General features: G+C 46.4%; 1 long non-coding RNA gene across 2 annotated transcripts in view; it reads right to left on the bottom strand.

Annotated features, from left to right (window-relative positions):
• Positions 1-16,078, bottom strand: part of LOC308072185 — a 79,380-nt gene extending 63,302 nt beyond the window's left edge. The window contains exon 1 of one of the 2 annotated variants that reach the window (XR_013931567.1): positions 191-16,078. This is a non-coding gene — a long non-coding RNA (uncharacterized lncRNA). The remainder of the gene's footprint in view (positions 1-190) is intronic. The other variant, XR_013931568.1, reaches the window with a different exon arrangement.
• Positions 16,079-17,525: the final 1,447 nt, after the last annotated feature.

Here is a 17,525-nt window from a genome sequence, read left to right as displayed (position 1 = left end):
CTGTGGAGATAGCAGCTGTTAATTAACTCTCTGTGTTTATTTGGAAGGAGAGCCGTGCAGAGTCAGGGGTTTAACCCCTGCCATCCCGCACACTCGGTTTCCCGCCTCATTCCTACAAAGCGACTTTTCAGACACATTTCTAGAGCAAATGCCATCATTTCTGCATTTGCATTTAAATCCTGGCCCCCACCTTTCTGGTGAGCAGTTGGACTCCGATTCGTTTCCCCGCTCCGAGGTTTCCATACACTCAGTGGAGATTTCCAGCCTGACCTGGCGGCACAGCAGCCCAGACAGCACGGCAGTCCTGAGATACTTTCTGAAGCAACTCTCGGCAGCAGCAGTAAACCGCAAACCATCTCAAACATGCCCAGACCAGACCGGCATGCTGTGGGGATATGCTGAGAATTAGACCCCAGAGAAATTCCAGCGCGCAGATACACATGAGAGAGCAAATAGGTCCAACCGCATCTGGCATGTGGACAGCAACAGGCGAGCTTATCTCTTGCATTTTATAATGAGAAAGTGATGGGCCAGATCTCCAAAGGCATTTAGGTGCTTCGACATTTAACCTCCCACAAGGAAATTAGGTGTCTAATTATTCTTGGAGGTCTTGGCCCCAGAGCTCTGCTTTCCTGCACTGTTTATTTCTGCATTGTTTATTGCTGTCCATGAAGACAGTAGACGCCCCTTGGCCATCTAGGTAGCGTGAGTTAGTGCTGTGAGATGCTGATCCCAGCCTCTCAGCCCACCTTCACCTCAAAGCTGTCTGCATGGCCACATACACTTCTTGTTCACAGAGCCCCTTGGCACTGCTTCGTTACATTTTGGGTGCACACAGGGGTGTGGGCATAGGAGGGAAGATGATAGCTCAGCAAAGGGCTGGCTGCTGCTACAGTGGAAAGCCTTGGGCTTCAGCATGAGCTGTGTCCATGGACCAGAGCTGCAAATGTCAGAGAAGTTTGAGAGACATCATGCTCACATGCCTTCTTTGCAAGGTATCTCGGGCAGTGTTGATGGCATATGGTGTGCGGCAACAGCTGTGCACAACTGGGACAGTCACTCCATAGCCACCATATTCTGGAGAGAGGCAGGAGGCAGAAAATCTCCCCAGGCAGCTGGAAAAGGCATACGGACATGAGGAGATGCCAGATGGTATTTTCTACCCCTGGTTGCTTTCGCTGAAGAGCCACGTACGGATTTTATCCATCCCTTCACCACCCCAGAAATCATGTGCCTAGGGAAGTGCAGACATCTCCTCTGTCTCTAGATCTAATGTCACCATCCTTTCCCAGTTACAACCTGTGTAATGTCAGAACTGCTCCACTGGTTAACTATTGCTGGTTAACCTGGCTGGTGGTCTGGTGGCCTCTTGACTTGTACAAATACATCGCCATCACTCTATCTGTATGGCCACAGTGCAAACCCCTTGTGCCTCTACCACCTTTGGTTCTGGTGGGTGATGAACCTCCCAGGCCCAACATGGCTGGCACAGGAGAGAGGTTGTCCACTCAAGGTGTGATGACCACCACTCTCTTCGTTTCAGAGCCCCAGACAGGCAAAAAACACTGTCCTCTTGCAGGGGTGTGGATAAGTCCCGTGGCACCACACAGGGATTGGCCTCAAATTGTTGCCAAATTCTTCACAACTGCTTTGAACCGAGCAAAGTCTGGCAGCCAACGGTGACTGTGCGCCCTGTGCGGTGTGCGGGCGTTTGCGATTTCAGAGAGTTGGACTAAGGGACAGGCTTAACTGTCAAAAAGTCCAAGTATTTCCTACAGCAGAGTTTGTAGCTGAGGCCTGTTTCTGATCACGTCATCGGTCCATACAGTTGGATGCTTTCCTGCATCCAGCAGTGGCCAAGAAGTATTCATGTCTACAAAAAAAAAAAAAAAAAAGAAAGAAAGAAAAAGGGGAAAAAAAAAAAAAGAACATTAGAGAATAAATTCGCTCCTTGTGAAATAGAGGTCAGTAGAGTTACGCCAGGGAGGAATTTGGACCAAGATACCTGGACTTTGATACATTTTAAATAGTAAAAATATTTTCAGTGGACAGGGAACTGTAAGAGGTTTATAAATGCAAAAGAGAAGAAAAAAAAATGGTGCTGCTCCCCCGCAGCCTCCTAAAAATAGCAAATTACACACCTAATAAATGTATCAGCAGCCCATGAAATTGACAGCCTGAAATTGAAGAACAGACCCGTTTTGTTTGGAGAAATAGCCTTTAAGAGTGTGGAGGTGAATTAGAAAAATAGCAACTGACATTAAGAGTGCAAGATTAATTCGACCGAGCTTTAATTGAGACAGCCTGAATGAGCCAGAAAAAGAGAAAAAGGGAGAGGATCCCAGCTCTGTCTGGCTCCATAGAAACTCCACCTACCATGTCCTTTCAGCTGGAGCTCCAGTTACAGCATTACATCACCCCAAAAACGTCCCTTTGGCTGATAATTCCCTGGGAGCCCCGCACCGGTGCTGTGCGCAGGGTTACGCATGAGGCCGCCGGGTGCAGATTCACCCTTTTGGGTTCATCGGTGCGGGGACGGGCCGAGAGCCACCCTGGGACAGCCCTGAAAACCCCCTCCTCTTCGGGGGCCGGGGACCGCTGGGGCCACCGGGTGCTCTTGGGGTGATGCCCCCAGCATGCCATCCTCGCGCCCGCGGAACCACCATGGAGCAGCCCCAGCTGCAGCTTTTCCTGGTGGCTGGGGGAGCTGGGACTCGCTGGTGCTGGCGGGGCAGGGGGGGGAGATGTTATTTATATTTCAGAACAGATCCACGTACTCGACAAACCCTGAAATCCCGAAGCCTGTAAAAGCATTAAGCAGCCCATCCCGACCGTGAGCCTCGCTCGGGTTTCCTGGCTTAAACAAGAAAGTCCTTCTCGTAAGCAAGGAGTAAGCTCTCGCACAGGCAATATTTCAAAAGCCTTGCTACTACTGAGTAAATAAATGTGCGTAGCAGATACAATAAACATTTTCTTCTGTTCTGAAATCAGATCTGCAGATCCCAAATCCCCCTGTGCTGTGCAGACTGTAATTACAGGATATGTTAAATTTTCTTTATAGCCAGCCCTGATGGTTGTTAAGTGACCGCACCGCCCAGTACAGCACCCCTCTCTGGTCTGCTACCATTCGTAATGAAAACCAGATGTTTGTTTAAAGTTAATAATCAATACAGCACTCATCCCAAGTCAAGTAGGGCTAAACATTTGCTTAGAGAAGCCATGTCAGAGCCATGATAAGCAGGGGCTTGGTGCAGCACGCTGCTCGGGACCCTGCTGGGGCGTGAGATAAACCATCCGAATTCCAGAGAGCGAGTGCTGGGAGCTGATCCGAGCCTCTATGAGTAACTAAAGCAACTAAAATAAATGCAGCCCTGGCCCCATCCAGAATGACCCAGATCCCTGATGGGCACCACAGCCCGGCTCCCAGCCCGCTGCCTGCTCTGGCGAGGCCAGCGCCTCGGCTTGCACCGTCCTCTGTCTTACACGCAGCTCTGAATGTAAGCAGGAGGAAGAGTAGGGTGCAGCTGAAAGCCACAGCGCTGGTCGGCAGCGAATGCTCCCTGATCACTGTAACGGCAGCAGGAGCTGACAGAGAAGAGGGTACCTGGCATCTCTTCACAGTCGATTGAGGTCAAGGCTGAAGTTTTCTGATCTTCTTAAATCCCAGGTCAGACAGGAAGGTGGGCAGTGAGATGGAGGAACTGTTGGGGCAAACTCTACATGTGGCCCATACACCTTCTCACAGCTGGCAATAGCCAAGCCTCCGTCTCAGCAAGTGGCTGATGAGGAGGAGCATTGGGAATGCTGGTGGGAACTCCAGATGGAGGTAACTCCAGCTGATCTGCTCTGCCCAGATCTTTCCTAACTGGGTCAGAGCTGTCCCAGTCCAAACATGATTTGGAAATTAATACCGGGAGAGTGATTCGCTGTTGCTCCGACACTGCTCATTGTTTGCAAACGGCTGGGTGGCCAAATCCTTTGTTTCCTGTGCTGCAGGTATAACTGCTTCAAAGGAGACGGAGTTATTTTTCTCCACTGTTTGCTGTTCAGCAGTCTCCTTGTCAAATGACCTCCACCACCCAGCCCAAGAGCTGAAACAACGCGGTGTGGTTCAGCTGCCCAGCCTGCACTCTGCCCTTTCCCCCCTGCCCTCCCAACCCTTGCTCAGAGAAGCCAGACACCATCGTCTAAGCTTCACTGCAATACCCACCACACCGTACTTCTGTATGGCAATACCCAAACGGATTTGAGTGGGTCCTGAGACTGAGCGTGTGGCCTGATGGTGGAAAAAGAGAATTCTCTTGATTTAGCCTGTTCCTTTCTGACGCTACTTAGCAGCACATGCCGAATGCTTGCCTATAGCCTAACACAGTGGCAGAAGTCACTGTTCAGCAACTCTGGTGTCAAAAAGACTGAAGTTTTAAATTCTAGGCTTTCCCTAGAAAACTAACAAGTAAAATGACAAAAAGAAATGATGGGGAAATGTATATGACTCACAGAATCATAGAAATTTTGGTTAGAAGGGACCTCTAGAGGTCATCTAGTCCGACTTCCCATTTGAAGCAGGACTATCACCAGCAGTGTTTTACTGAGGCTGTATTCCAGGGTATGACCTATGTGTTTGCTCCATCCTTTTTGCTTTCTTTTATGTTTTTTTCCCCTGAAATTTTTGTCTGCAACAGCCTTTTCCAAAACCTTAGAATTTAGTTGCATGTAGTATCTACTCCCTTAACTCATCTTAACTCACACAATTAGGCTGAACAGTTTCCATGGAAATATTTGTGTAGAGTGGGCAATCCCTAAACTCTTCCAGGCTTTTCGATCCTAAATAAAAGGCTTTGGCCCCTTAAGCAGCATATCTACTGAACTGAGGTGCCATCCCCATTGTCTCTGTCGATAGGGTGATGCAGCATCTGAGCTGAAATCCCAGAAAGGACAAGCGGATTACAATTCCTAAGGCGCAGGGCGACCTACACCAGCTTCACTTTTTATTATGCACGTGCAGAAAGGGAGACATGGGACATCAGAAACTCTCACATGACAGTTCTACTTCTGCACTGTGCTGTGTTGTTAACTTCCTTTCTTCCTCAGCACAGAAATCCCCAAGTTAAAGTACTCATTTAGAGTTACCCAGAAAAGCTGAAGATAGATTTGGATCCTGTTGAAAGCCACTGTTTTGTAACAAGCCAGAACCAGCCCTCTTGGCATAAAGAAAAACCACCCTCTATTCCACTTAAAACAGGTTCAGTAAATGATCTGTGACCAAAAACAAAACCAAGTACTAAAAGCTGGATAAAACTGCCTATCTCACCTCCAAATTAAATGATTCTGACCTGCACATCACGCACACCAAGACGTTCCTAGATCTCCACAGCTCGTGAACATATCAAAAAAGGCATTTATTAAAAACAAGTCCATTTGAAATGATACCAAGGGTGATTTTTTATGAAGAGGGTTCATCTGCATTCCCAGGTCGTACCATGCCTATGGAGCTACAGTATCCTTCTGATACACTACATTGTCTCTGTTTCCCCTCTACAACAGGACTCCAACAAAAAAAAAACCCTCAAAGCATAGCTCTGGGTGATGCTACAAGGAAAGCAATGGCTCTAGAAGTGGTGCCCATGGGTCTGTGTCCTCAGGACTAGTTTGCACAGCAGACACCCTCTGCAGCAAGCTCCTGGTCTCCATGTTGGCTCGGCAGTCCCTCCGTAGACCAGAGTTGGTCCGGAGAGGGCAAGGCTGGGACCACCGTCCCTTTCCTCCCCCCTTCTCCATTACCCAAGTTAGGTGGCCCAGCTGCTGCATGGCTCCAGCTTTCACCACATGTTGTCTACAGATGCCTAAAAGCTGGGCTTCGCGGTGCGTAATTCCCAAGCCTTGCCTCAAGCAGCCAAGTCAGCCACACCGTAATGCTTTCAAAATAGCAGTCCAGTGTCAGCCTTCGTGCTGAAAAAAACACCTTTCCTTGGGACAAAAGGCCTTCCAGTCTGGGTATTCCTGGGACCTGGATGAGCACATTGCTCCCATCACTCTCAGGAAAAGGCACAGGATTAGGCTGGTCACCACTGCAACTGAATCCAGCAGTATATTCTCATCCAAAATCTTCTTTCCCTGGAAAAAATACTGAGCTTTTTTTTCTTTGCTTTTTTTTCTTTTTTTTTTTTTCTTTCCCCCAGCTTGGTAAGTAATCCTATTCTTTACTCTTTGCTGTCTTGGCACCTTCCAAGCAAAATCTGACACTGAGGAATAGATCCTCTTTTTTTCGAATAATAAATGGAAATACATTTTTGCTGCAGCCTTCCAATCCGCACAGGCGACACTGTCAAAATGCTCTGAACTTTTTTTGGAAGCGGCAGATGACTACAGCTGGTTAGCACAATTATAGCCGTTGTGTAATGCTTGGATCCTCTGTTGTTTCATTCATTCTATTCATCAAATTCTGCATTATGCTGTGGGGGAAGATCTGCCTGATGGTAAATTGACATTTTTTCCTATGTTGCTGTTATTTTTCATAGTTAAAGGGACACTGGCAAGTGACACATCACTTTTTTAATATTGTTTCAAAAGTTGTTTACCCTGTAATTTACAGTATCCTCCTAGAAGCCAGAAGAATGGAGAGCTTGAGCAATTTGGCATTTCCTCACTCTTGTATATTGATTTTTTTTTTCATTGCGGGCTGGAGGAAGGTCAGACACTTTCTACTTAGAGTGGTTCACAGTGGACTTAAGGACAGAGGCTGCCGATATTCACAGCATTCCCAGAGGTAGGTAAGTGTTATCTGAAAACTATCCTCCCCATTTTACAGGCAGGAGGCAAGCAGCCCTTGCAGAGATGGGGCCAGAGCTGTGCTGTTTTGTACAGAAGTGCCTCTGTCCCAGACAGGGAGGCTGGGGACAAAAGAAGGACCTGCCCCAAAAAAACCTCCTCCAAAGCACCCATCCACCCCGGAGCGTGAGCAAAACCTCCTCGTCTTGCCGCTGCAGTCACAGCCACCACGGTCCTGCTACCCTGGATGGGGGAACAGCCCGGCTGGCCCCAGGTGTCCTCATGGGGTGTCCCAGTCCCACCAAGAAGAGGGTGAGGAAAAAGGGGTACGAAGCTGATCTCTCCTACCCATGATTATAGCAGCCTGAATTTTAATACTTGCACACATTTATTTATTTTTTTATAGTATGCAATATCAACATGGGGTCACAACAATAAAATGGGCACTGATGCTGATATTAATTTTTGGTTCTGTAAAACCAACACTGTATTTGAGCTTCCTTGGGTTTTTTTCAAGGTAGAAGTCCAAATTGTGTTCAGTTTTCCAACAAAAACCTTTCTTCTGCTGTTTTTCAGATGGACATTTTGGGGATCTTTTGCAGAATATTGATTTTTTGTGTTTCAAGGCTTTCACTGGCAAAGAGCAGGAATATATGAAAAGCAGTGACTTTCTGAAAGGATTTTGATATATAAGTGTTATAACAAAAAGAATTAAAAAGAAAATAATGGGATGGCATTAAAGGAAGAAAAAGGGAAGGAATATAGTGTACAGATGCTGTTCCTTATTTTTCTTCCTCTTTTTGGTCTTCCTATATTAAAAATAAACAAATGAACCAAAAATAAGATAGAAATGTTTGAGTTTTTGTAGCTCCCCTCTATGCAATTTTCTTTTATTGTTCCTTTTCTTTTCTTTCTCGCCATTGTTCAGTCCATAAAACTGTATACTTAAAATTCATTTGGGTAATTTAGTTAGTGAGAACAGCAGAATTTCATTAGGCTGGAACAGAAAGTGGCTTCAACGAGCGCCAGTGTTTTCACACGTCCCAGGAGGGGGTAGAAGCACAGTGTCACCCAGCATCAGCCCCTGAGCATCGGGGGGCTGAGGAGCCTGAGGTGAACCCTTAGACCTGAGATACACCTTGCTGTGTCGCGTGAAGCAGCCGCCCTGCGTAGTGACGAGTAGTGGCCAGCAGCGTTCCCGGGTTCCACTGCAATAAAGATTATTTATGCACCGTGACTGCTAAGTGCTACTAAACACAAAAACAAATGACACTATAGTTTCAGACCACTAAATTTGTCTCTCTGCTGTACATATCCTTCGTTTTCCCTTTGGCTGCCTTCTTGTTAGCTGTAAATTGCATAATTCATCCTCTCGGTTGTTTTATAGTTTTGTGGTGAAATTCAGATTTATCATCATTAAATATTGTTATCACTGTTTACACAGTGACGCAAACTGTCTGAAATGTGTCTCAGACTCAACGCTGACATCTAACCTCAGGAGAAGATGGGACTCTCCAGACCAACTCAGACCCAGCCTACAAGCCAAGTAATTGGGATGAAATCGGAGAAAACTATTGTAATCCTGGAAGTTGGGAGGGAGGATCGTGATGTGTTCAATTCTGCTTCTAAAAGGCAAGGGGACAACGCACAGTTTGTCAAAAAATGGGCCCATTGGGGCTTTTAATATTATCAGTTAGCAAGGATTATTCCTGTCCCTTGAAACATGAAGAAACCAAAGATACTGTAGAAGATGGGTCTGTGCCCAGCATGGGGGACAAAGCCCCATTTCTCCTCTGCTTTATGTCCTTTTCTCAGTCACCGGTAGGATTGTGAATTAGAAACCTTTCCACGATGGTTATTTCATGGCCTGGATGCTGGGGACCTGCTCTCTGTGCTCCAGGACCTGCTATACCCCTCATTCAAGACTTGAGAAAGCCACTGGTGGGACCATGCCTTGGTAACCCCCGAAACGGAGACCGCTATACCCTGCAGTGATGGGGTGCTGGCTTGTTTTGTAGGTCAGGAGGAACACACTGCTCCCCCCAAAACTAACTCCATGACCTGCCGGACCAGGGTCACCTGCAGGACATTTCGGTTAGCCCCACTTAAGTCACATCAAGGATTAGCAGGTCTCAAGCAAAGCCACGGAGCGCTGGGCCGCCGGTCTCGCAGGGCTGTCTCTGCTTTGGCTGGTTCATAATAATGTCATCGTGGAAGATTAAGATGTTGTAGCTTGGCGAAGAGGAGCGATAGCGCAATAAATCCTTCTGTTGGGGCATTTCCTCTGGCTGGTTGTCTGTGCAGCCATTTCAGGCTGCTCTGAAATTAATTTCAACATTCTTGTAGGCACTTATCTCCCCAAAGTGAGATTTCCTGGGAATCGTCGGGGAAGGAATGAAGACAGAAGAAATACGGCTAAACCCCAGCACTTAAGACCTGAGCCCTGTCTCGTTAATATTCTTGGTGTAAATCAGAAGGAATTCCACTTTCATCGAGGGAATTATGCCAGTGATATACTGTTATTGAGAGGAGATTCAGGTGTGAGTCCTTTTAGTTGGGTTTCTTTTATTAGCTTTTACGAAAAGGAGACCCTGATCCTGTGGATAGAGTCATGCTCGGCTTTTGGGTATCAGAGATCTTGGGGTGGAGAGATGGCAGAAGAAGCACGATCACTCGCATACTCAGACTTTACCATGTATGTAAAAGTTTCAGAATCAAGGCTTAGTCACTTCAGAGGGAAATTACAGTCACAGTCATAGTCAAATGCTAACTCAAAAATACTTGGAAATTGCTTGTTCTTTGATGCAATTAACTGTAAATTGGACACCCTTTCTATTCAGGGAAGTTGGGTTTTTTTCTCACTTTCAAACAAGTTGAATTCAGTCCTGAAGCCGAACATATCTAAAAAACCCTCTCTTTATTTGCTGCATTTAGTAAGAAACAAGTGATGGGAACTGAAGGTAGGGGAGGGAATAGTGCAGGGCAACAGATACAGAACAAAATGCCATCGTGGAGAAAGGCCTCTCACAGAGAATACAACCAGCTGGGTGTCTGGATGCTTTGTAAAATTTTATTGTGAAATGCACAGATGATGAACACAGCTGCAAAACATCAGGAGTGTTTATCATGATCTCCCAGAGCGTTCTGGGTGTGTTCCCCTTTGACACTATTTATGTAGGCTTAACCTAAGCTGATTTCAATGGAGACATCAAAATTGTTTCAAGGTGCATCCTATTATACACAGGATAAGCTTGTGGCTTAAGGTTTCTCTCCTCTGTCTTATGTGGTGTTTATCAGCATGCAAAGGACAACTGGATGAAGAAGTAGCTGATAGCATCTAACTAACCGGCTGCTGTTGCTGAAGCAAATAAAAGACGTTTCTGGCACTCACACAAGTATTAAAAAGGGGATTAAGCAGATTTTTTGGATGGAATTCAGGCTGAAAAATCTGTAATCCATCCTTCTGTGCCTAAACATTACAACAATCTTCAAGCAGCGGGCCTGAGTCTTCCCAGCGTTACTTATTTTACCTGAATTTGGGTCGCTCCCAGCCTTGTCCTGGTGTGATGTGAGAACAGCACGGCCAAGAATCAGTTTTGCTGTGCGGCGTGCTTCACCTGCTTGCGGTCCCAAAGGTTTCTCCGTGATCGCCTGCATCCTGTAACATACAGTCAAGCCCTAATTCAGTCAGACATATGTTCACAGGCATATGTTATCACGACTGTTGCACAAGCCTGTTGTACTACAGGGGAGGAGAAAACATAACAGCCTGTTCCCAATGCCCTCAGATAGCTTGCTGTAAAATAATAACAGTAATAATTAAAACAAAAAAAAAAACAAAAAAAAAAAAAAAAAAAGGTTTTCTGTGTATTTTATACTTCCTGATTTTGACAGGCAGTGAAAGCATCAAAATACTCCTAAGGAAGCTGGTTTTGCAAGTTCCGGCTGGTGGGGGGTGGAGAGAAGGGGAGCAAGAATATGACCTTCAGGGGGCAAGAATAGACCCTGACAGCTACCTGCCCGAAGAGAGCATTTACATTCAGAATTCAAGAAGTAACTTAGGAAATGTTGTTGATATAAATCACACAATTATGAAAAAGCTAAAGAGCTTTGTTATAATTAAGCTACATTTCTGGAAGATAAAAAGTAATTAAACCATAGTATTAATCTTAACGGCAACCCCCCCTTTCCCACACTAAGACCTTGTGACAGCTTTACTTAGTCTTCATTAAGCGTTTTCAAACAGTTCATTGCAAGCAGCGTCTGACATGCCTGTGAAATCCCTGTAGCGCTGTCACAGCTGCAGTGTCAGATTTTAGAAGTGAAGGAGCACTGGGAGAGACACTGTTTGTAATCACTAGCCCGGGTCTCAAAGCAATTCAGATTGAGCTGTTTACATTGTGCTTAGGAGAATTTTTTTTCTCCTCTCTGAGAGATTCACAAATCGCTTAACAAAAGTCACAACACCCATTTTTTTCACGTCAGGAGCTGAAATGCAGAATATGGGGAAGATTTACTAAAAACGGTTTGTTACAAAGCTAGGATTAGAAATCAGATCCTCTTAATGCAACCTCCTACCTAATCAGCAGAGACAACGGCTGCCTGGACCTAAAACAAAAATGAAGCTTCTTCCCTGCTCTTCCAGGGTTGCACAGAGAAGGAATTTTGGTTCTTCTGGTCCTGAGAATGGCCCCTTCCGAAGGAAAAAGCCACCTGCCCATCAAAACGCCTCTTTGCAGAGCAGGTGCTGGAGCCGAGCTGGGCACAGGTTCCATTGAAAAGACTGTAGGCTGCAGGTCAGCACTCCGAGTCTCCTTGCTGCCTGCTTGCAGAGGTGCTGCTGATCACAGAGCAAGAAAAAGCTGAAGGCAGTCCCTGGTGCTACGTCAAAACCTCTGATTACAGAACTTGTAAAAGCTGGAGTTCAGGAGGCGCGTTTCTGTACTCTCATAATTAATATTTTATACTCCCGTTTTTGCAAAGTTGTTTTTACAAAGCCAGATCTTGGCTGGGCCCCAGCAGCTCTTATCACAAATCAAATTTTGCATTTATTTGCACTTCTGTCATTGGAAAGGAGGAGTTTTTATGAATAGTAGTACTAATGTTCATATCTGGAATTCACTTCTGGATTGAGAAACTCCTGTGCCAGCGTTCAGCCAGGAGTGAACTTTATGATCGTGTTATCAGCTCTGAAAACAGGAGATTAAGCAACAGCCGCTGAAGTGGTAACAAATTTTAACTCTGTCAGAATCAGTTGCCCACGCCTCTCCGTACTGCTTCCCTGCAATACCAATCTCTCATATTTGAAGGCTTTCCCAATGAAAGAGAACCACCGTGTAGCGTTATTTGTAAAACAGCTCTGTCCTGAAACACGATCGTGCATGAACTCGACCTGATAATTTATGAACTCACAGCTAAGCAAGAAACAGTTCCCCTGCAGCCCAGGGAAAATGTACTGTAACATGCTAAATCTCTTTTTTAAAATGTAAAATCATATTGCCATTCAGGTTTGTGGCTTTCTTAAATGTGGTTGTGCTGGGAGAAGTGACTATAAAAATGACACACTTTTAATCAATGGATCTGCTGTCTTCTGCAGGAAATTTGAGTCAGATATGTTTCATTTACTGACAAAAATGATACCTTGTTTTTGTATTTTCTACTCTGCTAGAGCATAGAAACTATACAGCCCTGGGAAATGTAGCCAGCTCTCCTTTGGTTCACGCACCATCAACAGTACTGGTAATTAGTTTTAACCACTGAGTTTTGATTGCCTGTGCAAAGAGATTAGGTTGGCTTTCATAGCCGGGGCTGGATCTACTGAGCTACTGGCTAGAAAAACTGGGCCACTTTTTCTGCCGATAGGCAGCTCCCTCAACTGCAGCTGGAACTCTGAGCCTCCACCTCCTCCCTGCCTGCCCTCCTCGAACAGGCATCTCTGCTTGATGCTGCCCACGCCACGCAGCGCGCAGATTCGGACCTGGCACACGTCCCTGCACGGAAGGATGAATTACACCCCAGGACCAGCGGTGCAGCCGCCCTGCCGCCACTGCCCTCCGGCTGGGTGAGAAAACGCCACGCTTGGGAGCTTGGGTACCCGACAGGGCACATGCTCCTGGCTCGTCCCAGCTGCAAAATAAAACCCGTGCCTGTGAACCACTGGGACAGCTGGTGGGTAGATCATCTAGGTGGCAAATGCTGAGGTAAAACAAGGCTCCAGCCACCAGCAACGACACAAAACGACCATCAGTCTAATTCATAATGAGCTGTGCACCAGTACGGGCATGTAGTTGGTACCAGGAGGGGTTGGATAAGCCCCCTCGAGCCATGACATCCCTCCTGCTGACTCAGCCTTGCTGCCACCTCCCTGGCTGTGAGGGTTATCCCACATCTGCCATGCATTCAGCTGTTCTTAGGATTTAGCCAACAGGTAGACTGCACTACCAGTGCACTTCATCTGGTCCTGGCTCATTTTGTTTACAGTGCCAAAGCAGTTCAAAATGAAATTATCCCTTCGAACAGTTTCCAGATTACATGAGCTTCTAGCCTCAAATGAAAGCCACGCTGTCACCCAACAATCCAGCTGTTTGTGTGCAGCACTGGAAATCAGCATGCTGAAAGCAGACAAGAAAGCCTTCAAGTCAGCCCATTCCTCACTGCGAGAGATGACGAAGCTGCAATTGCCTCACATTTTCCAGCTAAACCAAAGCAGGAAGCTCCCATCCTGGTGGCCCGAGTTACAGGAAGGGCAGTTCTGCGTGAAAAATTCACATTTGTCGCAAACGAATATACCCTACACATGGTGGTTTGTGTGGAGATCACAGTGAGCTGACTCTGCAAAGCCAGTTTGTCAGTACCCCTCCCGTGAGGCCAAGAAGCGGTACCAACACTTACCAAACAGCTTTGCCAACTATGAGAGTCGTTGCAATTTCTGTGTAAGGTGTATGTCTCTGTGGAGCCACTTTCATGGGCTGTGATCAATTGCTAAATTAAGATCCTTTACAAAACATTCAATCTGTAACTGGATTTTCCCTTTCTGGTGATTTTGTGCAGCGTTTGACATTAAACACAGCTGTCTTAGGTAGCTAACTCCACTTGTCCCCGATATTTCATGATGACAAATGGGATGTATTTCCATCACTTATCGTAAGATCAACACTGCAGCCAAGCAAGTGCTAGCTTATTTATCGTCAGTCAGGGGATGGATGGTCTTAAGTGCCTCCCTTAACAGGGATGATTCCTTAACAAAGACTCTACTCACGGACTGAAGTGTCGGTCTTCGGGTTTTGTCCATCAGTCCATCAAATGTTGTCGGTCACACTGACTGCGGTGATGTGCAAAACGAGTTTGCTCTGCCTGACCCAAAATACAGCAGTAAAACAATAACAATTCTTAATTTCTTTCCCACTGGTGGGCACTTGTTAGTGTGATTTCCCTTCCTTGATCTGAAAGTACCAAGTGTGACTGGGTGCTCCTTCCTCCCCCTGGTTGCGTGGCATTTACACCACCAGCACGTGTCCTCCTTATTGATCCACCGTGTTTAGGGGAGGAGGTGGGCTGAGGGGGACAGTCACGGCACATGAAAACACTGCTTGTGTGAGACCAGCGGAGCTGAGGCTGCGTGCTGCTCCCCATCCACCCCAGCGTACCAGGACTAGCTCAGAAATGGCCACGGCCTTACAGCCTCATACCACAATGTTTTGTCCATTCTCGAGGAAGAGACTTCTCCGACGGGCTCGTGCAGCGCTGGCCGTAACAGCGAGCAGGCACGCCGCCCTCGCGCCAGGGCAGGCTGCATTAGCGGCGCTGCCACCATCGCCCCGATAAGCCCCGACCTGGTGGTGTTTGTACTTCTCAGTCACCTTTATTTGTTTAAGAGGCCAGACAAGGCAAACACTTGTGATGCCTTGTTTATCCTGCGGCTTTCACTGGAGCATATTAAACTCATCATTACTTCATATAAGCTTGAGATAGGCATTTTCTTGCTGGCAAGTGTTGACAGTAAGTAACAGACACTCTGCCACAAGGTAACATGTTTATATACTGGTGCGAATGCCTGGTGGATTTTATTCCTGTAAAACTATCGCAGATAAAGAAGCTACTATCAGATAAGTGACTATAATAAATGGCCACAATTAGTGCTCTCCTGATGAGACTACTCGGTGGTCTCCCTGCTCTGTTTTAGACAAACCCCAGGCTCGGCTTGCTTAGTATAAATGGAGACAAGGACCATTTAAAATAACATCAGCCTCTCCTGATTTCTGGGGGCGTTTTACCAAAATACCACTGTTAACTGAATTGAAATCTCCCTCTATTTATCTTCAGAGGACATACAAATGGGAAAATCAAATCAGACATAAAATAAAGATGTCCATTTATGCACACACAGAGTCTACTTACAGGTTTCGCTCACTTTTAAGACTTTAGGTTTGACTGCAGCTTTTGGTCCCAGCTGGCACTAGCACTCACCAGCCTTTCCTTCTGATGTCACTGGAAACAATGGTAGAAGTCAGAGATTTGGGGAGGCACCAGCATGAAGCTGCCTGCACCCCACTGGGGGTGCGTACACCCCACTGCCTGCCACCCTGAGCAGGGAGGAAGGGATGCCAAGAACCCAGTGGCCCACCACCAGCATCACATCATCCCAAGGCCCAGGTGGGAGCAGCGCCTCCCCCCTTGTTCTGGCTGTTCCTGGGAGCTTGCTGAACCAGCACAGGCACTGCAACCGAGGCAGTGCCACCGTGGTGCTAACCCAGGGGCAGCAGAGGCAGTGGTGGGTGCAGCTACCCTGAGGCCAGCATCCCGGGATGTCACAGCACTCTCCAAACTAGCTGGCTGTAACAAGGTCTTTTACAGTCTCATACCAACATACTCTTCATGACAGTCCCTCTGCTGCCTTCTCCTCACCTCATCCAGGGCCCAGTCTCTCTTCTCTTGTTTCTCTCTCTCCCCTTCCTCAGCTGCTCTCTTCACTGCCTCTCAACCACTGAACAGAACCAGCCACAGCTGCACCTTATCTGCATCAGCCAACCCGCAGCCCCTGAAGCCAGCCCACAGCTGGATATTATCAATGCTAATTAGCCCAGCTTCATTCCTCTACACCTGGGGACAACTGCTGTCTGCTCGCAGCCTTGCGCCAACCTTGATAGCAGTCCAGAGGGCCTGACACGTCTTCAGATGTCTGCTTATATTCTGTATATATTTATACTCATATGGCACTTAGTGCCTCTCTGAAGTCAGTGGACCAACTCCCACCGAGAAGCATATCTCCAAATGAAATCCTTTCCATTGAACAACCAAAGTTCTCCCCAAAACACCCACCATTCTCCCCAAAACACCCACCACCCATCACACACACACACACACACACACACACACACACCCACACACACACACATACACACACACACACACCCCCACACACACACACACCCCCACACACCCACACCCACACACACACCCACACACACACACCCACACACACACACACACACACACACCCCCCCAATCTTTACCAACAAGAAGACTGGAGAACAGCAACAGAAGGGACAGCACTAACCCTGGGGCTGCACAGACCCAAGCCCCAACCCAACCCAAGCTCCAACCCAACCCAAGCTCCACATCCTCCTGGTACCCCACTGGTAAAAATAATCACTCCTGAGCCATGCTCCAGGTCTGCAGCAGTGAGAAGGGGCTGTTGTATCAGCTGCAGCCTGACCCCGTTTCTCTTCATTAGCAGCCCTTGTTTGTAAAGTAAGCTCATGTTGCTTCATGAAGTGATCTTACAGTCGCTGTTTCAAAGACATCTCTCCTGACAACCAGCCAGATCTCATTATGGCCAGAGCTCAAAAACGAGAGCCTGTAACTTAAGCGCTTTTGCTGTAAAGCTCTTTAAAAGACATGTATACCCTTGCACAGTCTAGTCATTTATAGAATGGCATGTATTTACAATGGACTGCTTTTACACATAAATATGTGCGTATGTATATGTGCATACTCAAACACATATACATATACATATACATATACATATACATATACATATACATATACATATACATATACATATACATATACATATGTATATATACATATGAATGTGCTGAAAGAGATTTCCAACACACTTTTACTGTCACTAAAATAATGATAATAGAGAAGCTCAAAAGGACTGGTTGTAAAACACAGGCTATAATGCTCTGGAGTTATTTTTCACCTGTAACTACACATTTTGTTTACATAGTGCCAAAATGGCACCATCCAGCATGGCTGAAGGTGTCTCCTGATCTATCTTCTACCCCGTCCTAAAATGCAGTGACTTCTTCAGACCCAGCTAGTGGAAAAAGCTCTTGCGTAAAAGCACGCTCCTATTGGGGATTATAAGTCTACATGATTTAATATTTCCTTGTAATAGTTTCAGAGGAAATTGCATTGAATGGTAGAGGAACCCCTCCACATACACACTGCACCCCAGGAATTAGGTGCTTGTGTGCAGCAGGATTTATGGTGGTTCTTTGTATTCCCATTGCCAGAATATCTCATGAACTCAGAAAAGTTATGCAGGCATCAGTGTGTTTACCTTTTCATGAGCTTAAAGCTGATTTATTTCACCTCTGAAAAGCAGGATAATACTTCTTGTTAAAAACACCATGGAGTCCAGATAAAGGAAGACTGTCAAGCAGTTTAAGCCCCAAATCTGAGCTGCCTTTAACTACTACAATTTGAGGACAGTGTTCACTTAATTCAGCTGAAAACCAAGATAT

This window comes from Falco punctatus (assembly GCF_963210335.1).
Source record: "Falco punctatus genome assembly, chromosome: 12".
Taxonomy (NCBI): Eukaryota; Metazoa; Chordata; class Aves; order Falconiformes; family Falconidae; genus Falco; species Falco punctatus.
The sequence above is the reverse complement of the archived record's forward strand: the minus strand, read 5'-3'. Positions and strand labels throughout refer to the sequence as shown.